Genomic DNA, 23,733 nt, shown 5'->3' with positions numbered 1-23,733 from the left:
CATAAAAATAAAATATTCTCTTAAAATAAAAAAGTGAATTTTATTGTATAAGATTTATCATGACAAAGGTAATTCTAAAAATTAAAAAACTCACTCATATATCTTCATTTGTCATATATACATCACAGATATAAAATTTAATTAATCATATTATATATTTATTACATGTATATATCACATATATAAAGTTTTATCTTGATCACCCCAAAACACCAACTCTTAGAGACAGATTTATAAACAAGCAACAGTCATTGTTTTTAAAAAACTGAGTGGGCACATTTACAATGCAAACTTTCCCCAGGAACTGTGATTCAGACTGTGAAATCGATTGGACTATTTGTTTATTTCATTTCAACTGACTATTTACTCAAACCTCCTACACTTCTGCTTGCTTCTAATATCACCATCTTTCTGAATTTTAATTTTAATTTTTTATTTTGATGTGGAAACAAAACAAATAACATCCAACAGGCAACTGAAACTGAATTCACCTCAGAGTGACTAACCAAAGCCAGGAAAGGCAAAGCTACTTTTCAAAATTCTGCCTGTTAGAAACAAGAAATCATTCCAACATCTTATAAGGTTTATTTTTAATAGCTTAAAATTGTATGTTGCTTACCTTTACTTTTGTCAGTGAAATGTATGTAAATTATATTCTGCCAATTTTTAATAAATATCAAAGGAGGAAAAAATTCCTCTAGTTGAGAAAATTGCCATAAGCACACACAGACAAAAAAAAAAAAAAACAAACGTGATACTTCTTTGTCCCCAGGTTCTGGCAGCTGATACTCAGGTAAGGGAAGAGGTTGTGTAAGTTTTTTTTGTTTTTGTTTGTGTTTTGTTTGTTTTTATTTTTGTTTTTTGTGTTTGTTTTTGGCTTCTAAACCTCCAGCTTAAGCCACATTTCCCTGCCCTGAGAACAAAGGATTCTTCTTAGCTCTACAAAGCAGTTTAAAACAAGCAATTCCTTCTGATCAATCCTTCAGAATAAACAACACAGACATAAGCATGTTCTCCCAAGGCACCTTCAGGGAAGCTTCCAAGTCCGTTCCCAGGATAACCCGGACCTCTAAGCGCCAGCTTGAAGGCTTCTAGTTAAGCACAGTGCTCAACCATCACTTGGCTGACATGTAGATTTAATGATACAGGTTTCAGGAAATGGCAAGAAAACAGGCACGTTTTTTTACCAATTTGTTTCCTAAACCCTGACCACTGTGTTCTGCCCAAGAGGCTCTCCTCTCTTCCCAGGATGGACCTTTTTGGCAGTCTTATTAGCTACCATTTAAATGAAAGCACTGTGCTGTCCAGTTAATCCTGAACAGAACTGTTACTTATTCCCACCTGTAGCTTGTTTGCCAACTCTCATGAACTGAGAGCTATTCACCTACTGCAGGCTGCGCTCCCCAGGGGGCAGACTCTGTGACTGTGAAAAGCCACACCTTTTACAAAGCAGATGCTACTACAGCAAGTGTCTGAAAGGGCCCTTCACTCTTCTGCATAAACTGGACCATCCTTTCTTTCCCCACTTTAGTGTGCTTCTACAAACAGACTTAAAAGACTAACACTTAAATAAATTATTCTCAAATGTTACTTTCTTTGTGCTGCTAGAAGGTGAAGACCATGAGTTCTACCCTCGGGACTTCTTCAAATCATGAGAAAGCAATGGTCATATAGTCAGGGCCAGCCAGTAGCCATGGAAACCGTGCATGGCACATGATGCTACTGTTGCTCAAACTTAAACAAAACAAAACAAAACAAAAACCCTGAAGAACTGTTCAGACACAACCTATGTTCATCATTTGTCACCTTTTGTTAAGGATAGCACAGTCCGAAGAGAATTTTGTGAAGATCACAGATTCAATTTTAAATTGTTTAGAAAGCATATGTTAAAAAAACAAAACGAAATATAGGAAATCAATTTAATGATATATTTAATAAATATATTTTGAAACTCTCAACATGGACTCCAGATAAGACTATAAATGAGTTATAATACACTCTAAATCTTTGAAGCTCAGGTGTGAACTTTAGATTTAAATCAAATCTCAATTTTAAGTGCTACTTGGCTACATGGCCAATGGTTGCCACAGTGGACAGGAAGAACACAGAGATGGTATTTTCCACATACAAGAATGTGTTTGTTCCAAGGACACTCACTGGGTACTAGCCACCAAGAAATCAAACCGATCTAAGCTTATAGAGGCATGTAGATCTATAGCATCCAGTCTCTTTTCTGTACCCAAAAGTATTTAGTAGCGGGTACAGGTAGATATCTAATAGGTATTAGTGACCCACAGGAAGTGCTACACGATGTTAAGAGTGAATAAGAGGTCTTACAGCGCCACTGTGATTGTGAATTGGCTCTGTCAATTTAATTTAGAATGCCCTAGGGGGCAATCTTCTGAGTGTGTGTGTGTGTGTGTGTGTGTGTGTGTGTGTGTGTGTGTGTGTGAAAGTGTGTGTGTGTGTGTGTGTGTGTGTGTAGGGGGATCAGGTAACACCAGCATGGCCCGCTTTCTGTCTCCTGATCTACCCAGATGTGATCAAACAGCTGCCTACTGCTCCTACCGGCACCGTACCTTTCCTACCATACTCTTTCGCTGTGTTTCCTCAACCCATGAGCCAAAAACAAATGTCTCCTCCCACAAGTTGTGTCTTATCAGGCACAGTAAGCTCTACAACCACCAAACCCGCTAGAACTTCAATGCAGGAAAGAGTTACTTAAGAGTGTTTTAAAGTTCTTTTCCAAACGTGCTCAGTTTCCAAATGTTATCTATATAAAAGGCTGACTTCAGCGACACATCCAGTAAACAGTTTACTTCTCTTAAAGACTGATGCGGGGGCCAATGGAATTGCTCAGTGGGTGAGGGCACTTGCTGCGTAGCCTTAGAAACCGAGTTCAGTTTCCAGAACCACCATAGTTGAAGGAAAGAATCAACTCCTATTAGTTGTCCTCTGACTTCCACATGTCTACAAATACACACACACACACACACACACACACACACACACACACGCACACGCACACGCACACGCACACGCACACGCGCACACACACACACATAAGGTACTCAACTTATTTTTTAAAAAAAATGTAGTATTGAAGTAATGCTAGGAAAACATGGCTTAATATCCAAAATGTGGAATTCCTGAAGAGGAAGAGGGAGAGGGAGAAGGAAAGGGAGAGGGACAGGGGAGAGAGAGAAAGTAAAATGGAAATGATTTTAAAGCTACAAAGGTTTTGAAGTGGGAAGAGGAGGCTATTCCTGAGATGTGCATTCTGGGTGTGGGTGTGTATTTGTACCTGGCCTTCAGGGTTAGAATTGTCTAATATTTTCTCAGTAAAATACATAATGTAATAGATGGTAAGCTGCTCGAGTTCTCATCAGCATAAGAGAAATTAAAGAAATGACTTTCTGGATTACAATAATTTCCAATATTAGCAAGCCTACGTATAAGTAACAAAATGATGGAATAGGGCTGTACTACCAACTCTTTAGAAATAAATGAAGTTCTTTGAAGTTTCAGTGTATATACACAACAAAGCATTTGTAACATGACTACTATAACAGATTAAAATTTTACAAAGATTATTATTCTTAAAAATATTCACCATATTTATTCAAGTCTTTTCTGTTCTTTCAAAAAATGTTTTACAATGTAACTTACAACAAGCACAGGTAAGAGCTGGCTGGCTATGGGCAAGAAATGTAACACAATAGGAAAAATATTTTGAACCAAAACAGATGTGTGTGAAATCTGATAGCATGCTGCTGTTCTTGGGATGCAAAGTGCAGAGGTCCATGGGCTAACACTCTCAGCCTATAATACAGTAGTAGCCTTGTAATAGTGAAAATAAGACTGTTGCTTGTGAACACGAAGAAGGAAGCAGGAGAGCGTGGGAGAGACAGACAGGAGGCACATTACTGTCATAAACAGAAAATTCCTTTAAAGACTCCGCACTCAGCTACTTATTTTCCCTGTTCAGTGCTTGACTTGTGCTAGATGGCCACGCCCCGTTATTTTCTTGACATCAGAAGGGGGATGCAGAGAGAAGCAGAAACAGGAAGAAGCTCACAGAGGATGAAAGGGCTGGAAAAGGAGACAGGTCAAAAGGCTACGTGTAGTAGGGCTATGAAGGGAAAACTGAGGGGACGCCTTTTCACAGTCCAGAGCTGTGTGGCCTATCATAGTAGGAATGCTAACCTGCTCTTCTCTTGTCTACTGAGGACAAACCAGAAGGAAATGGCTTCAATCAAAGTAATGGCAAATTTAGGTCGCAAGGGAAACTGGGAATCTTTTCAAAAATCACCTAAAATTGGTTAGACATTTAATGTAGCTGTGCTGGGTAAGGCATAGCAAACTGCAATCAGAGGTTCCATTTAAATTCCAATATTTCTATATTCTTTATCAAGATGAGCATTACAATGCTTCAATGGGCATTAGGCATTACTGAACAGAACTGAAAATGGCTTTAGACAAAGCATAATGCGAAACTCCATGTAAGATCTTTAACCTCAGATCTCTATTTTATATATATATACAGATAGATATGTGTGTGTGTGGGTATATATATATATATTATATATATATATATATGTATATTTCCTTGATGGATTAATGCGGAAGGGTTGCAATGTTCCCTCAGCAACAGATTTGTACCAGACACCTTCCCTGTGTCTTTGCTAACAATATCCACACAACTGAAAAATACCAAAGTGCACACATAACAACCTTCAAAAAGGTCTCCAGCTTGATTTCACATCTATTCAATAGCTTTCCCCTCTCCCTCTCCTTCCTGCCTGGTGTTCACAGATGACGGCCTTACTTTGATTATCAGAAGGTTACTGTACTAGGGCAGTCCTCGAGAGGGGCCCTGCTTTTTTCATTACGTGGGGTTTGCAGCTCGCATTTTAGGTGGTCCACATGATTAATGCTGCAGTAACCTGAAGGCTTCCAAGGTACTCTAGCAGGCGGCAAACAGATTTGGGGAATGGATTCCTCCAGAATAATCTAAGTCTATAAATAGGTCCCAGGCCATGGACTACATTACTGGAGTGCCTCTACTCAAAGGAAAAGATGAAAGACTTGGCAAACTTTGGTGCAGTTCCAGACTTTCAGTCTATTTGCTGCCCAGTTACTGGGCTTACCTCTGCCCCCTACCCACCTCAGGGAGCTACAGCATTAGTTTAGCATACATAGTTTAGCATATCCAGTAACTTTCACATAACAAACAGGAGGTTTTCTTCATGACTGTGGGGAGGAACTGAAACCCTGCTAGGAGTCTACATCCGACTCTATAGTGTACTCTCAAACTTAATTTCTTTTATTTCCTTCAAACTCAAAGCTGGTTTTCTTTCTTCCTAATTGACTTAAAAACCATGTAAAATTCAAAGGACAAAATAATGGTAATACTGCAGTGAGGGGAATAAAAACAGAAAAAGTGTTTTTCCATTTATTTTAATAAATTCCAAGCCAGGCTCAGTGGTGCATGCCTGTAATCCCAGCACTCAGGAAGGCAGAAGCAGGCAGATCTCTGTGAGTCTGAGGCCGGCCTACAAAGTGAGCCCAGGGCAGCCAAGGCTACACAGAGAAATCCTGTCTCAAAAATAAATAAGCAAACAAACAAATAAATACGTTCCCCAGACATCTATGTAATGAATAACATTCTCTCAAAATGTTGTGTCTCTGGGTATTTATAACGGGGTTCATTTCAGATAAATCTTAACCTGAAATAAAAGAGAAATGTTATCTCAAGTCACAAGACATTGAAACCAATGGTCTCTGCATTGGTTGTTTTATGCTGTTGCATGTGTGCTCATGCTCGTGGTGTGTGTGTGTGTGTGTGTGTGTGTGTGTGTGTGTGTGTGTGTGTGTGTGTGTGATGGGGCAAGACTTTAAAAGATCAATAATTATTTTCGTCATAGTCTCAGATTTCTCAGGCCATAGCTGGCTCTGTGATTTTCTAGATCTGTGAATGGCAGAAATATCATGGCAAAGGAAAAGACAAGGCATGGCCTTCAAACACAAGTAGACCCTGTGACCCACATCTTCCCACCATGCCCCGCCTTCTGACAGCCCATTCAGCTATGAGCTCAGCAGATTAACACCTGATGGTGTCAGTGGCCTCAGGATCCAACCACTGATAATAACACCCCCAGCTGGGGCCAAGGGACCAAGGTTATGGCCAATAACCAAACCATAACAAAATTTTTAATCTTTGCAGTTTATACTTATTCACAATTTTTATTTGTTATTTGAGCTACAAATTGTAAATACCTCCTGAATTATCTCAGATTCAGAGCGGAAAAAAGTCAGAGAAGATGCTAGCGAAGGAACGATTCTCCTGACATGCAGTCAAGCACACTTAGCAAGGGAAGGTACGGTAAAATGACTGATGTATTTCTCCAGATGATTTTGTAGGAATCTGGCGAGTCATTGTAGCCCGGACTCCAAACACCACACTCACCTTATTCCGAGGTGTCCAACAACTATGCAAATAAACAGCAGGCCCATCTGTCATCCTTCAGGGGGCTTTTGTGTGTGGAATGAGAAGTGGGCGCTGTGAGGCACAGGCACATGGGAGAGAGCCTTAGAATTTTAATTATGCAGAAAGGAAACAAAAATCATCCAGGTACAGTATGCTCATATATGAGCAAGGCTGTGTGAGGGAGGGGATAAGATGCATGTTCATCCTTAATTTCATATCCAGAAGTTAATTCCAATGTGAGAACTAAGCTATGGGAAGGAATTATTATATCTGGAAGAAAACCATTTAAAATACCTGTCTTTTGAACCCACCAAATCTCAGGTTACAGAATTTATGACAGCTGCATTTCAATATATTTATAAAGCAGATTTGGTGAGATTTACTCATATGTCTTTTGTTAAACTTCTGACACTAAAAACAAGAAAAAGAAGATGGCTATGGCATGACTAACGTGGGTTAGGTTTTACTACTGGAAAGCAACATGGAAGCCACTAAGTCATTACCAAGTAGAATGGTTGTGGAACTCAGGGCACACACTTCACATCTGCCAGAGCTGGGGTATGGGAAGTGGTTTTTAAGGCTTGAGGAACAAAAACTAAGGAACTGAAGTTATAAATATAAAGTATTCTGTGCTCCTAGGATGACTTGATACTCCGTGAAGAAAACAAATCTTGTATTTTATCCACCTTACTGAAGTTACTGTTACACACACACACACACACACACACACACACACACACACACACTCACAAACACACATGCACACACGTGGCCACACACAGCATCAGTAACAAATGACAATAGTTCTTTACACCAACTTATTCAAGAAAGAGTAAAGGGCAGCAACTAAGGGATAAGGAAGTACACCCGTACTGCCAAGTGGAGCCAACCACTTGTCTACATTAAACCTGGAACAATTCCATCCTAAGGACTCTATCTACTACAGGCTGTGTTGTCTCAGTGTTGTGGCCACTACAACTTCAGCGGTGACGCATAGCAGTCAGAAATAAAAGATAAGTGTACTGTCTTCAGAGAAAATACAGCATCAAAGACTGCTGACTTGAGATAATACCAAGCTGATACTGAAAAATCGGAAAATGCCTCAATAAGCATTTAAGGAATCAATCAAGTGTTCCACTCCTGTGGTAAGAGATTGATTGTCTGTCTAGCACATGCCATCTTTGCATGGATTCTGGAATGTGTTGTACATAATAAGTGCTCCTAGCTCACTTTTAAAAATTTGAATCCTGTGGAACTACAAAGTTTTGTTGCCGTAGTTTTAAGCTCTAGCACCTACTTGAAATGCTTCATGTCAATGGAATCACAGAAAAGATTTTAAGCATATAAACTACACGTATAATCTACAGTTTCATTACACTACCCTTTTTGCACAGATATTTAAAGTTGAGTACCTATGTGTACATGATGAGCAAACACTTTAGAATGCCTCAATATGTCCTTTGCAGAACTCTTTTAAAAGGCTTAAAAGCTGTGGAAATTATTTCAATTTTATTACAAACTTTCCCAAAGGAAACTAGATTAAGCTTAAAAGAAAATGTTTAACACAGAAATAAATTCAAAAATCTATCTACTTTACCTAAGTATGAGCATATTTTTACCCAAATTTTGTACCTCTTAGAACTAAAAGAGAAATGCAAATAGAATTCTCTCCTCAAATCAAAAACAAGGTAAAACTGAAATACATAATAGTGTTGATGTATAATGAACTTGTCATTCACCAAAGATGCAATCTAGCATAAAAGAGCCTTCTTGTCTTTCTGTAACAATAATTTTTCTAGAAACTTCTTTACAATAATCACTGCAAGAAAACCTCCCTGCTCACCTCTTGGAATGCTTCATCCTGGACACAGTGTTTGAACACCAGACATGTTCAAGACGATGGATGTTGTGATTTCTAATTTATCTCAAATTTATAATTTTAAGAAGTATCGTTTGCACCAAATTAACTTTTCCCCTCACTTATTCACTGAGGTAAGAAGTATTCTTTTGTCTTTAAGTAAAAGATTTGCGAAGGTCATAAAACTCCTGTCACAGCTAGAAGAAGCTGTAACTTTTGATTTTAGAAACTCATTGCTTTAGTCATTACTTAGCTGTTTAGTTCAAGCTCTTGAAAATCATTAAGTTGTAAGCAACACTTGGAGATGAAGCTAATCATAAACCCTCAGTCATTTACGCCTTGCTATGTAAGCTTTTACAGTAGATGTAGGTAGTTACCAATGCCTAGGAGACATGTATGCACATGGATATACCCACTACACACCCACCCACACACGTGCATCCACACGCATACCCACACGCAAAGTTTATTTCCTTAATCATGTGACATCTGTATTTGAGTCTGTGACCCACAGAACCAGAAGAGGGTTCCGTGGAGTCCCATCAGATTCTGTGGAGCTGGGACGAGAGGCTGTGATATGTATGCTACCTGATATGGGTGCCAGGAACTGGACTCAACTCCTCTGTGAGAGCAGTATGTGCTCTTTGAGCCATCTCGTCACTCACTCACCATGCACACAAAATTTATAGACAAGTTGAAGAACTTCATTCATAAATTTTTATAGCATGTTTATGATGAAATTCTCTAAAAGAGGAGGAGGCTTGATACTACCTGAAGCTGGAGATGCAAAGCAATACTTCAACTGATCTTGTGTTCTATGACACAAAAGAAAATAAATCTTCATCCAGTTACAAGGTAAGGAGTATGCAGTCTCTTCCCCAGGCTTTTATTATTGTCTAAAAATCTACTCATATGCGTAACTCTATTTCACTACTTTTATTATTGTCTAAAAGAAGGTTCATATGAGTAACTATATTTGATTTCCTTCTTAAACAACTGGTTCTACTTAACTAATGAAGCCTCCACCCTGTGGTTACATCACTGCAGTAATACAGCTAAGTGAAACCAGTATGGGACAAGAAGGAAGAGCATCAGGGTCTGCTTCGCTCTTTGCTCCACTTCTGTCATATTATAGTAAGCTCCCAAGAGCACATTAACATTCCAAAACAAAGGTCAATGAGATTTCATAAGATGATTTACATTTTTAAGCAAGTCTAGCAGAATTTTTTAAGCAAAGTAGAATCAAAAGATGAATATAAATACAACGTTGGACAAAAACATATTATAAAATGAAATTACTTTCATTTTGTAGAGAGTAAACAATAGCATCAATAGTAAGAAAAGCCCAAGGAGGTCTAAATTAAAAATTAAACAATGAACAGGTAACAATATGAGAAAATGGTATGTTAACATTTATCCTGAAACAAGAAATGGACTGACAGAAAAATACAGGCTATTCAAACTGCCTCAGAACAATTAACATGATTACACAGACTGACACATCTGTCATCTTGAAATTTCATTGCAAATTATGCCCATTAATCTTGTTAAGTGAAATTTGTGAGAGGCCATTACTTCAGACTGAGTTCTATACACCAGCTCACAACAGAACAAACTGCATCAGAATGGAATTATTAATGCTAAACTTCCATGTCATGAAGCCAAAGCTAAGTTGTTATCCAACCTTTCGAGAATCAAAAGACAACCACTAACCCCTAAACAAGGCAGTGTCTCCAGCAAGAGGAGGAAGGCAGCTCTGCTTCAGCCCTTTACAAGAAAGCAACCTGAGGGCAACCAATTGACTTTTTGTATTACCCGGCTTTCTCTGTGCTGCTCAATCTAGCCTCTAAAAATTGATTTTAGTTGGTTCAATGAATAAAAGAAATGAGGGATGTGTGTGTGTGTGTGTGTGTGCGTGCGTGCGCGCGTGCGTGCGTGTGTGTGTGTGTGTGTGTGTGTGTGTGTTAAGGAGGGAGCAGGGGATGGAGATGAAGGGGGGGAGAAAAGGAGGGAGGAGGAGAGAGAAAAAGCACATAGTTGAGTTTTATTCACTTATACAGAAGAATAAAATTATGTTGCCTATAGGAAAATGGAACTATAGATTATCATGTTAAGTGCAATAAAGCAATCCCAAAGGTGAGTTTTATGTGTTTTCTCTCACTTGAACTAAATCTGGGGAAGAAAGACATAGAAGTAAAGGAGTGGGGGCAGGGGTGGGGTTAAGGAAGAGGAAAAAAGGGGTGGAAGTTACAAAAATAGAAAACACAGGAGTGACTATGATCAAAGTACATTCATTATATGCAAGTATAGAACTGTCATAATAAATGCATTGTTTTATACATCTGATATATCCCAACTAATAAAAATGAATAGGACTATCTTTAATGCCAGCACTCAGGAGGCAAAGACAGGAGGATCTCTCTGCGAGTTCGAGGCAAGCCTGGTCTACAAAGTGTGTCCAGGACAGCCAAGGCTACACAGAGAAACCCTGTCTCTAAATAAATAAATAAATAAATAAATAAATAGAAAGAAAGAAAGAAAAGAAAAAGAAAAACCCAGCAAACAAGAGAAAAGGACAGTTATCTTACTAAATTCATAACATTTATAAAATTTAGATGAGAGTTTGACAAGTGTACTAATGGCTAACAAAAGTTTAGATCTTTAAAGGAAATGCATTGTCTTTTGACATTTTGAAGGCAGTGCTTTGAAATGGGGCAGAAGGTAATGTGACTGCTGGCTACCTAGTTAAGTGAATGGCTCCCAGAGATTAACACACCAACTGAACGTTTAAGGGCCCCTTGGGGTAACCTGGGAGAAAGAATCTAGATAGCAAGTCATAGAAACTACTATTACTTCAACCACAAATGGGTTAGTGTCTGAGAGGATTCATTTAGCTTCCCATGGAATACAGTCATATACAAAAGCAAAGAATAATAACTTGGACAATAAAAATTATCATTTCATCGTCAACATTCCACTATCCTTCCAAACACACGCAATTTCAGCAATTATGCTGACTTCAAAATGAGTCATACTTTCAATATGTAATTTCAAGAAGGAAAAGTGACCACATGTATCTGATTCTATTTCTTCCAACCAGATATAGTGTCTGATTTTAGTATAGGTGGATACCTTATTGGATGAAATATATTGCATCATATTAAATATAAAGGAATATCTTCAGTTTCTGGCAAGCTAGTGCAAAGCACATATTAGGATGCGTGTGGGCTGTTTGGGTGCAGATGGATACCCACTGAGAGATACACATTTAAAGAGTTGTGCATGGAGCTCAGTTGGTAGAGTCCTCACCCAGCACACACCAATCGTCAGAACCTCTGGAAGCCTACAACTTGCTGTGGTGGCACAGGTCTGTAATCAAAGATATCCTTGGCTCCGTGGCTACCTTGAGTCCAGCTCAGGCTACATGAAACCTTATATTTATAAGAAAAAAAAAGGGTGTGCACTTACTTTAGTGAGTCATCTATAAATATCATTACTGAGCCAGCAAGCCATACGACTAAGAGGCTTATCGGAGATAATTATCTACGTGGGTTCTAACAGTAATAAGGGCAGGTTTTATATATAATTAGTAATGATATTATAGCGATGGAATCTGCCAACCAAAAGTCTACCTAACAAGGTGAGATGACCGCAAACCCAGTGTTCAAAGAATGGAAAGTGGCGTTGTTCATAAGAACGCCATGTTTAGGCTTCTATCTCAGCTTGTGAGAATCACACATGGCATTCAGACAGCACAGAAAACATGAGACAGAACATTGCAGAGTGTTGCATTTATATTTTGTCTTTACAAGGCAGGCACTGAATTACTAATTGCCTTTTCTACAGCCATCTTTAGCAGAATTAAGGGGCTATGCATTGAATTCCCACTACTGAATCATGTTTGCCTCAGGACTTAGATCAACCTTATTCATGTGCCCATTTGTTTACATTCTTGTGGATTTTTCACATGGATAATTCACATTTATTTGTACATAAAGCACAAATAAATTAGAAATTAATATCCCAGGTCACTGGTACTTCTCCACTCTTGCTCACTCACTCTACATCAACCAGCTTTGGGGCTAATCTGTGAACCCCTGAACTGTCCTCTATGACCTGTCTTTCCCTGCCCGCTGTCCCTGATTGATTTGTGTTGCTCTAGAGCTACTGTAGGGTTAGACAGCATCACTGTGCCCTTTCATGTTTTTTAGCACTTGATCAGACCTTTTCTTTTTTATAATAGCTTTCTGTGTTCTGACTTAGGTAGAACCTGAGTGTACAACAGGCTTGGTCAACATATTATTCTGTAGTTCATCTTTTGCCTTAAATTTATTTTATGTAACCAGCACACTGCCCAACATGTCTTCTTTCTCAGACACACTATATTTGTTTTCCATTCATTTTACTCCACTTTGCATTTGTGAAGACAAGACGATTTCTCTGCTTAGCTTATACTTTCCACTTGAAATTCATTTCTGATATAATTTAACAAGGAGAGATGAATTCGAAACACTGTTAAGTCTTTCAGTTTAAGATTCTGGATGCGGCACGGGCTGAGAGCAGCACTTCAGGGCGAAGAACAAGCATAAGGAGGGCAAAGTGACACCGTGCTACACAGCTGAGGCCACAGTCAGCCTGGGCCACATGAAGCCCTGTCTCAAAAACAACAAAACAAAACCAAACAACAAAAGATAAGGGAATAAACTACAAAACATGAGAAAGAACAGTGCAAGAGTTCTGAAGCTAGAAAGTAAAAGGTTTCAGACTGAGAATCAAAACTTGACAGGCATCTAACTATCTGCATAAACTTTAGGAATTATTAGTGAAAAAATAAATGCCTGCCACAATTCGGGAAGGATATGCAAGTCACTGCTAACAGAAATGGTGGCTACCTCTGCAGAGTGAAACCACGTGGCAAAGAGCAGTTTAAACTGGTGATCTTCTCAAGACCACATAAACATGGAGTATATACATTATATACTACACCTATCATATGTCATGTATATTTCAATAAAGCCAATTAAGAAATGTTTTTACTTTAACATCATGGAGTGTTATTCATAGAAGGTAAATTAGTCATAATAATAAAAGCTACAATTTTAAAATAAGAAGAAAAATTTTACTCTACATCAAAGGTATTTTGCCTAAAAATGACCATGTTCTCTCCCTCTCTCTCCTCCGACCCTCCCTTCTCCCCTCTCTCTAATCCAACAAGGTGAAATAAAGCTCTGTTGCCTTAAATAGTTTACAAGTAGCTTCTAATAGCGATTAATGCTGTTAATCTGCTTAGAACAAATGTCATGTGTATCACAAAAAAGGCTTCTAGAATGCCTATAGGATGCTGGGTATAGCTTTTGGCACTTGCATTGCTGATAATTTAATTTTTATACTAAATGTATAGACATCAATGTATTGTCACTATTAAATATGACATATTAAAATAGTGTTTTGATAATATAGTTTGAGTGGTTGTCACATGAACTCTTTTCCATTTCTCACTGATGAGTGTAATGGATTCTGTTTTTGGAATTTATGAAAATCCAACGTTTCTCTCTCCCTCGTCACAAATCGCTATGACCTCTTCTCTGGATTATTTCAGTGCCCTCCTTAGTCCACCTGGGGACTGTGTCCCCTCTTGTCACTTACGTTCTACACAGCAGTCAGAGTGGACTGAGCTGGTGACCATGCAGGGAGGGGAGGGCGCACCAGAGAATATTCAGCCTTCCGTGCTTTCATCCATTTTGTTATGAACCGAAACTGCTCTAAAACTCACCTGTCAGCCAGTGTGTATGCACACGGAGGGAGTAAAACCCATAGCAGACTGCCAAGAATGCTTTGGGTTTTAATCCTTCCGTGTGTGTACACACTGGCTGACAGGTGACTTGATACCCTATGAGCATACACAGGGGGAGGAGGTCCCCCTCAGTCACAGTCATAGGGGAGGGGAGTAAGGGGAAAATAGGAGGGAGGGAGGAATGAGAGGATACAAGGGATGGGATAACAATTTAGATGTAATATGAATAAATTAATAAAATATATTAATAAATTAAATACCACCCAAAGCATTAAACCGTGTTGTGTTCTCAGGAGGGAGTCAGTGGTTTTTCTCTTTCGTATTAACAAAGTGAATCTATTGCTCAGAAGAAAACTTTAGAGAATTAGTCCTTTGACCTGTTTTGCATGGCCACTGTTGATGGGAACAGTGCACCTTTAGATCTCCCATGCCTTCCTGCCTTCCTTTCTTACCAAATAAAAATCAAGCAAGAAATGGACAGAACAATAAAAATTCAGTGTTCCTTAAGCACTAAAAAAAGTTCATAAAATGTACTTATTTCAAAGGAATGTGAACAAAGATCTTACAGTATACAACACGTATACAATACACAGGTGTGCTCCTCCCCCTCCCCGCCCCCCCGCCTACCCCCCGCCCCCGCAAATACAGCATCCTTTTTCTTTTTACTTCCCAATACAGTTTTAGTTCATCACTAAGCGTAACACTCAAATTTTATTTGGTAAAATGTTGCTAATCACCTAATGCAGTAGTTCTCAACCTCTGAGTAGTAAAATTACAGTTATGAAGTAGCAATGGAATAATTTTATGGTTGAAGTCATCACAACATGAGGAACTGTGCTAAAGGGACACAGCATTAGGAAGGTTGAGAAGCACCGGTCTAACAAGGACTCTTTATAATATAAGTTGTGCCAAAGTGAAAAGCTGTCGCTGCTCATTGTTGGAAGGCAGCATGTCTGAGGCCTGGGATCACACTGAGAGCAAACAGTAGCTGGTCTCTTCAAATACCTGTACCAGATCCAGCTGCAGAGACTGCACACCTGCCTCTCCCATGCACCCTCCAGTGAGTCTCATTTTGTATGGTGTGACGAATATACTTGGACTGGTGACTCTTTATAAAAACTCTTTATACTTAATACAATATAAAAATGTTGAAATTAAACTATAAGCAGATAACACAATCCTCAAGAATTGGAACAAAGAACCCACAAAACAGACTTAGTGAGTTCCTCAGGGATGGAGAGATATCTTGAAGATCTCAATGGGCCAATAGGGAGAGCTGATTAAAATACTTGTTTAAAAGGCGGATTTAGCTTCTGGAATTCTGTCTTCTACCGCACCCCCACCCCCATCCCATACCCAGTAAAGCTTTGGCAATGGTCAACACTTCCCCTATCACTGGCTCCCTGACCTAGATTGGACACACCACACCATCTGGCACACTGCAAGCTCCTTGGAAAGGACTGTGTGGGTCTCTGCAATGCTGGCTAGAAACACTGTAATGAGGAAGACAAGATTTCAAACCAAATGGTTCAATGTATAACGTGTGGCACAAATACAATCAGTGTTTTTAGAAAAACATATTTTCTAGGTCTTATGGCATATTTATAAAGAGAAAAGGCAAAGCTAAGCCTAATCTCAATATTATCAAATTTTGTGCAAATGTTGTTTAAAACATAGAGCTAAATTCACATACATTCATATGTTAGTCATAGAGAAAAGTTTAATTCCATTAATAATGTATAATGTCGTGAAAGTGTTTGGAATTAATATTTAAAGAAAACTTACTCCAGCAATCACTCATTGCTTAAACAAAAGACAAAAAGCCTATGCATTCCTTCCTTCTTTGCCATATTTCTATGCCCATTTCTGACACACCAATAGGTATTGAAAATCACTTACAATATGAAGAAGTGATAATTCTTATCAATTAGTCACACATTGCAAACAATGCACAGAATTGACCTGACCAATTACTTCATAGGATAGAGATACTAAAACCTAGCTCTAGTACAGAAATTAGAAATCAAAGCAATCTATATTTTAGTATCAAAAAATATTAAATGCTGTGAGTCTAAAAACATTCATCTCTGCTACAGATTTTTTTTTAAGAACTGTGGAGCTCTGTTGTACTAAGTTAGCAGTAGTTTCAAGTCTAGCAAAAGAGAAAGCAAATTCTTTATGTAAAGTGGTCATTGATTTCATGAGATCAACTCAGAAGTTCACACACAAGCATACAGTATAGTGTTTTTTTTTCCTTGGTAAGAAGGTAGTAATTAAAGTCAAACTAGGATTTGAGAAAGGCGGCACCTCTGCAGAGCCCTCGAACATGATTTACAGGAGGGTGCTTAAGTGAGAGCACAGATGGACAGGGCGGAGAGCTGCCGCAGAACTCACCCTGGGTCTGGATAGATGGAGGCCACTTATTGAGCCCTTCCCTCACGCCAAAACCTGTGCTCAGCACCTGACACAGGTCGTGGGGGCATCCTGCAAGGCACACCTGTCACATCTCCAAAAGACAAGTGTCACACTACCCAAACACAAGTGTTCTGGAAGAGCACTGCCACCAAAAAGCTCATGCCTAAAATATGTTACTTTCATTAGCTCTACTGGGCACTTCCCCTACAGTCAAAGAATGCAGCCCTGCTCACCAATTGACCCCAAAGCCTTCCTCACTACCTTCACCTAAGTCAGCTCATTGTATATATGGCGATTTATAATATTAATCATTGCAAAGTGACTTAGTAAGTAGCCAAATTAAACTATGAGAACTCATACATTATTAGAAAAAAATATAATATTAGTCAAAGAACTGAACAGTTTTTGAAAGCAGTATTTCTTTAGAGGCAAATACAGTGTTGAAGGTCTAACTGGTCCTATTAACATACGGAGCCAGAGCTCACCCACTCCTCATTGGCAACTGCCTCTCCAACTTCACACTATGTTTTCTGAATGTCAGTGTTTCAATAGAAAATTTTAAGAGAACAATTCTCTCCCATCTGAGGGAGGTAACTGATGGGAACACAATGCAGGGTATTGAAGAACAAATGATATCTATAGATCAAGAAGTTTGCTAAAGACCTCAAAAGATCACTCCGTGTTATTCCAACAACAGCAAAAAAGGTAACAGGTTGCATTTTAAAGAAATTTATAAGCTGTTGTTAAAACCTGTAGATTACAGTAGCTTTAAAAAGAACAAGTGAAATTAGACAAAACACTGCCTGATTAAGCCACAGTGGCCAAGACAAAGAGGTGACGGAGTAAGGACAGAGACAGGACTGAGCAGCAACCAGAAGCCGACCAGTTGGCCTGAGAGGCAGCGAAACATCCCAATGGTGAAAAGAAAACATTCGGCACAGAAAAGAGAACAACGGGGTAAACACAGATGGCAAAGAGCCTTGCCCTTCGCCTCCATTAACTCACAGAAATGAATTCTAAATGAATCAAAGGTGGACACACAAAGCTCAAGGAACTCTTCAAGGAACACACAAATGAACATCTCTGTAACACGGAGGCAGACCTAGGCCCCCTGAAGCCACCCAATATCCATAGCTGTGAAGGCAGACTGGAAATCCAGCTTGCATTCATATAAGACACTTCTGCTCAACAAAGCCACACTGCTAAGGCAAAGAAAAGACAAAGCAGGCTGAGGACACGGTGCATCTAACAGGAAACAGGAGTGACAATGTGTGAGGAAGTCTTAGGAATAGCTAAAAAAAATTAAAGAGTCCAAAATCACTAAAGGCAATTTTAAACACTACACTACACTACACTACACTACACTACACACACACACACACACACACACACACACACACACACCCACACACACACACACGAGATACTAATGGCCAATAAACTCATCAAAAGGTACCCACCATCACTTGTCTTTTGGGAAAAGGACATTAAAAGCACAGTGAGGTATCACTTCACATCCAACAAGAAAGGCTAGAAAAGTGTCAATATGCACTGCTGGTGTGGGTGTGAGCAGCTGTGGTACACACTCACTGCTGATGAGAAAGTGAGATGGCGTAACATTGCAGAGAGTGGCTGGACAGCTTCCAGGAAAGGGAAAACACATAGGTGACCTCATGGACCAGCAAATCTCCCCCCAAGTATTAGCCCAACAGAGATGGAGCATATCGTTGTACAAAAGTGCTCATGACAACGCTGCTCATCAAATATCTAGGGCCAGGACCTATCTAAGGGCTCAACATAGAAAAAGATCTACGTTAACAGAATGGAATACTATTTGTGAGCAATAAAAACAAATAACACTTTAGTTTCCAATTTGTGTTTTGTTTTTATCCACATAAAATCCAAGAGAGAGAAATCCAATAAATGCTGACAGAAACTAAAAGTTGTTGTCTATGGGATAGAAGAATTTGGGGGCAAGCTCATAGAAACTGACTCCCAGGAACATTCTCTTGTGGCAGAAAGCCTATATTTAGTTTGGAGAGGTAGCTAACAAGGATGAACAAATGCCAGAATTCATCAGATTATAGATTTAACATCTGTGCATTTTTATTTTTAAATTATATCTCAATAGACATAATCTACTTTTTTTTTTTTAGCATTCTGTGATAGCAGAAAGAACTAAGTACAACTTCCAATTGCATAATTTCTTTTTGTGACCTTGGAAAGTTCCTCAACTTCTCTGCTACAGTCCTTAAGCCACAGTATTGTAGTGACTAAGATAAAGAATAGAAAACACTACAGTGCATGGATAAGCTAAGATATTTTCATTATTATTATTAATTCATTACTAACCAAAGCTTTCCAAAGAACTTGCCTAACACAATCACAGCTAAAAGTACACATACAATTCTTCATCTCAAACTAATTTCTTGCCACAATAAGTTACAACAAAAAGCCTCATATCACTACAATTGTGATTTTTAAAAACAGTAATTATTGTAAGATTGCTTTTTAATGGACAATGGAGAAATAAAAGACTTAATTTTGAAGCCACAATAACTTTAAGTTATTGTTAAAAGACCAAGCGCTAAGCTCAGTCAGCACTGTCATGTCTTCCTTGTAGCACTTCAGAATCTTGGAACTTTTAACACGTAGTTGAACTGTCTGTAAGGCCTTCTTCTCCTGATCTACTGCCCTAGAGAGGCAGTGATTGTTGTACAAACATGAGTTAAGAATGTGCCCTGCTTAAATTACTTCATTGCTAAATACTATTTTATGGTGGTTTTTTTTTCCCTGAGACATGATCTCACTATGTTCCAGGACCAGTCTGTCCTGGAACTCTCTCTGTAGATGAGGCTGGTCTAGAATTCACGAGGAGATCTGTCTGCCTCTTCCTCCTAGGTGCTTGGATTAAAAGCGTGCATTGCCACATACTGTTTTTAAGACCCAGACTTCTTACTGCAATCCCCCAAGGTTCTGCCACGGTGGCTAAAAACATACTCATCTTCAGTTAAGTCTCCTCCCAACAGACTGGCCTCACCTGAGCTACGCTGGCTCTTTCTTTTTCAGACAGTGAGTTCTGTCCTGTTTCCTGTACTTTGAATTGGACACTTCCTGTGTTTCATGTGATTTTGCTTGTTTCTCCTCTTCCTCACATACTTAACTCAAATGTCATCCTTGGAAGATCTTTCCTGATCATGCTATCAAAAAGATAGCCTTTCTATGACATCACCTGATGACGCTTTCCTGTCTTTTCAAAGGTTTAAACCCTTGCGCCCAGAGGGATGATATTTAGTGCCGAGCATCTGGTGGTTGATTAGGTCATAGACATGTGGCCTTCAAGAATAGGATCACTGCTCTTAGAAAAAGGACCCCAGGGAATTCCCTTGTTCTTTCTACCAAGGAAGGAGACAGAACAGAAAGGCATCTGTGAACTAGAAAGTCAGCTCCCTAGACATCAACTGCTGACATCTTGACCTTGAACTTCTTAGTCTCTAAAGCAATGAGAAAGAAAGTGTATTCCTTATTAGACACCTCATGTGGTACTGTGCTATGCTGGCACAAAGGTACATGTTTTTAACAGCTCTACACACATAACGTATGTTTGCGTTTCTTCACCAGTGGGTTATAGTTTCAAGGGCTACATGTCTTATTAATCTATAGCATTCAATGTTCTGTGAGGACAGCAAATGTTCATAAATGTTGTATAATAATCGCATATACTGTAAAAGAAAGGAAGAAAGAAACTCTAACTTCTTAGAATGTAGTCTGTCGACCCTTTTTCTAGAATATTTGTTTCATTGCTGTTTAATTCTCATGCTCACAGCTATTTGATTTGGTAGGAGGGGGTTTCTTCTGAAAGCAGTGAGTAATTAAAAAAGATAATTTTGACAGTAATTGAAAGTCTTCTAAGATGAAAGAATCTCACATAAATGACAGCAAGTCTTTCCTATATTTTAAAGATATTTTGCTAAGAAACTCACAAATAGCATTAGCTATATGTCTTCTGCTGCAATTTTACTAGGTAAAATAACTTCTAAAAAAATATAAACACTTATCACATGGGAAAAACTTAACCTACATAGGTTCATCACAACCCAAGAACTGTATTATTCATAAAGCCAGCTTGTGACTCTGGACCTTCCCAATACTTTCTAATACTCATAAAATGTGGAGGCCTTATTGTGATGTCATCACCTAGCTACAGTGAAAGCTAGATGTGGCTTAAGTCATTTTCCACACAGTATGGCCCTCTACTTGGTCTCTGATCCATCTCACCTACTGACCCTGACTCTGCACAGAAAACACATGGCTAAAGTTTTTCAACTTCTTTATTTTTTTTTTATATGACAGGCACAGCCATGTCAAACTTACCATAATCATCTCTTCTTTTTCTAGCCTTCATGATCCCTGCTAAGACTTGATTGGTAAACCATAATAGAAAACCAGTTATTTAACAATCACAATGGTAACATATACTTAAAATATTTGAATTTTAAAACCTTATACATGTGTCCCTCGGATTTTTTTGTTCGTCAATTTTAATAAATTCACTAATTGAGTCTTTTAAGATGTACAGTCAAAAAGCAAATAAATGACCAGCAGGTCCCACTTCTTTCTATGAATCTGTTCTCTCACTAAAAGAACACAGACATGTCAGAAAACTAGAACATGAAAATGTGACATAAAATAGAACTGAGAAAGTATAGAGCCTTGGAAAGTCTGGGACCACAGAACACTTGCTTAAATTCTCTGTGTCAGCACTCCTGGGTCTATATAGGGGGGGCAATTCAATAAATCTCTAATTATTTATCTTTTAAAGATATAACATTAAAATTGTTTGTAGTTGCAAAAGACTTTGTAGTGCTATCTAAGTGCCACTGCTAATATTATTAATGAGTTTGTGGAGAGTAAAAAAGATTAATACTCATACATAAAGCTATTTTCATAAGTGCTGTGTAATACTACGGTCATTAATCAAGTTATCCCTAGCTTGCTATTTTCTAAGGATACAAAATAATATTTCAAATCATGAAAAATAATCTGAGCAAGGATGTCTGCTCCATCATACAAATTTCACCCCTTGCTTTAGGTCTATAGATCTCTGGGAAAATGATGAAATGACTGACATGAGACTGTGCCCCACTCCTCACCTCTGACCCCTCCGGGTGGCAAGGGGTGGGTCACTGTCTCTCTGGTCTGCAGTCTAGGCACCTAGCCACAACAGCATCCTCCTTTTTACTGTCAGAACACTCACTGCTTGGGGAGGACACTTGTGCTTCCAGTGTTACGAGCGGAATTGTTTTGGATTCAGTAAAACTTTTTAGTGAATCTTCCTTAAACACGAGTATATTAATTCACCGCGGTATCAGTTACATAGTAGTTCACATGGGTTATTAGTGTGAACTGAAGGCCGCCAGGAGTAATTAAATTGCAAAGGCCTTGCACAATTTGAGAGCTTGCTGACTAGAGTGGCTTTTGACTCTCCTAGCCTGCCCTGGCCTAGCTATCACATGATGTGAAACTATAAAATGGGAATCGGGTAAAAGATACAATAGCCACACTTGCTGTAGAGATTCACTACTATTCAGGGAGGAGGTTAATGATTCAAAGCTAATGTTTGGCTGCTAGGCTTTCCATTTGATAGAGCCACTTTAAGAACTTAACATGTTTGCATACTATATGCTTTTTTAAAAAGTCATCTGGAGTGTGACTTTTCATACATTCAAACAAAAGCAGCTGAATTTTGAATTTTACCTGTGCCATGTATTTAGAAGGATCAGTACATCATCTATGTAGTGCATCATGTCAAATACATACCCACATACTTTGTGTGCATACGTGTTACAGTTTATGAGTGATTTCAATTCAACAGTAAAAATGAGCACGCATACACAACATAAGTAAAGAGTCCATGTAAGTAGTGACACTGACTTGCAGGTGGTGGCAGGTGAATGGGCAGAAAGAAATGATGAAGCTGGGGCCTAATGGTGGATGGTGTTGAGGAATAAACCAGAGCCAGGACCAGCGCCATTGAGCAGGGTTTCTGAGCAACTTCAAGTGAGTAGCAGTAGCTCTCCACGGCCTGTAACAGCTGCGCTGTGTCCATGAACGGCACCCTGGGCTCTGGGCCCCTGGGCCCTTTATGTAAGCACTCTTCCTTTGGTTGGTATTTAAATGTCTAGTCACAAACACCGCAGCAAAGGAAACATCAAAGAGGAACTAGATGCTGGCTCAACCTAAAAATCCATTCTCAGCAAATACAAAGCCCTTTTAATTGCTATACTGCCAAACATGTATAAAGGACAGCAAATGCCCATTGTGCCTTTACTACAAAAGATGTTATTTTGAAGGAAACAATAACCTTCAGTTTTAAATATAAGGAGTCGTACCTAACTTCTGGAATACCCAAAAAGCATAAGATCTCTTAAAACTCCCTCTTTACTTTTTAATAGTTTCCTGCCTTTTTCAGCTGTGTTTTTTTATGTGCTAAATTTTTCAAATGAAGACAATAGTCAAAGAGTTAGACACACGCATGAAATAAAACATCAATGCTTAAATTATTGGAAATTGCTACTTTGTCCATTGAAAACTTAGAAGTGTAAAAGCAGAGGTATGTAGATGGGGGATATTGCTTGGTTTGTTCTCAGATTTTTAAGGGGAAAAGGCCCACTCTTCTTTTTTAAACATAGAAATATAAAAACTCTGCTCAAAGCCCAGCTTTTCCACTATGCAATTCTATCCATGGCATTTCCTCCATGAGTGAACCGTAAGGCACACTTTCATTAAAATGGGCCTCTTCATAAAGTGATTGTTTGACACAGACTCACTTTGCTCATGACTCGACCACTCACAAGCCAGGGGCCAGATCAGGCATGTTAAAGGACAGCAAATGTCCATCGTGCCTTTTACATGAAAATCTTATTTTTAAGGAAACAATAGCCTTCTATTTTAAATATAAGGAATCTCACCTAACTTCTGAAGTACACAGAAAAAGGGCGGGAGGGCGGGAGGGAGCGCAGGACCGGGAAGATACAAGCAAAGGAATAACATTCTGAATGTAATTTGAATAAATTATAATAAATTAAAATTTAAAAAGAAAATTCAGTATGGAAACCTACTACTGTAAAAGCTTTTTCCTATCCACTACTGGTTGGCGTACATATGTGGATTTTT

General features: G+C 38.8%; 1 protein-coding gene and 1 long non-coding RNA gene across 13 annotated transcripts in view; one reads left to right on the top strand and one right to left on the bottom strand.

Annotated features, from left to right (window-relative positions):
* Positions 1 to 23,733, top strand: part of LOC311583772 — a 671,074-nt gene that overhangs the window by 196,851 nt on the left and 450,490 nt on the right. The window contains exon 2 of the long non-coding RNA XR_014774664.1: positions 816 to 869. This is a non-coding gene — a long non-coding RNA (uncharacterized lncRNA). The remainder of the gene's footprint in view (positions 1 to 815; positions 870 to 23,733) is intronic.
* CAMK2D (calcium/calmodulin dependent protein kinase II delta) overlaps positions 1 to 23,733 on the bottom strand; it is a gene marked incomplete at its 3' end in the record, with an annotated part of 237,778 nt that overhangs the window by 191,368 nt on the left and 22,677 nt on the right. The window lies entirely within an intron of this gene.

Source organism: Acomys minous (assembly GCF_964271855.1).
Source record: "Acomys minous genome assembly, chromosome: 14".
Classification (NCBI taxonomy): Eukaryota; Metazoa; Chordata; class Mammalia; order Rodentia; family Muridae; genus Acomys; species Acomys minous.
Note: the sequence above shows the minus strand (reverse complement) of the source record. Positions and strands in the feature narration are given on the sequence as shown.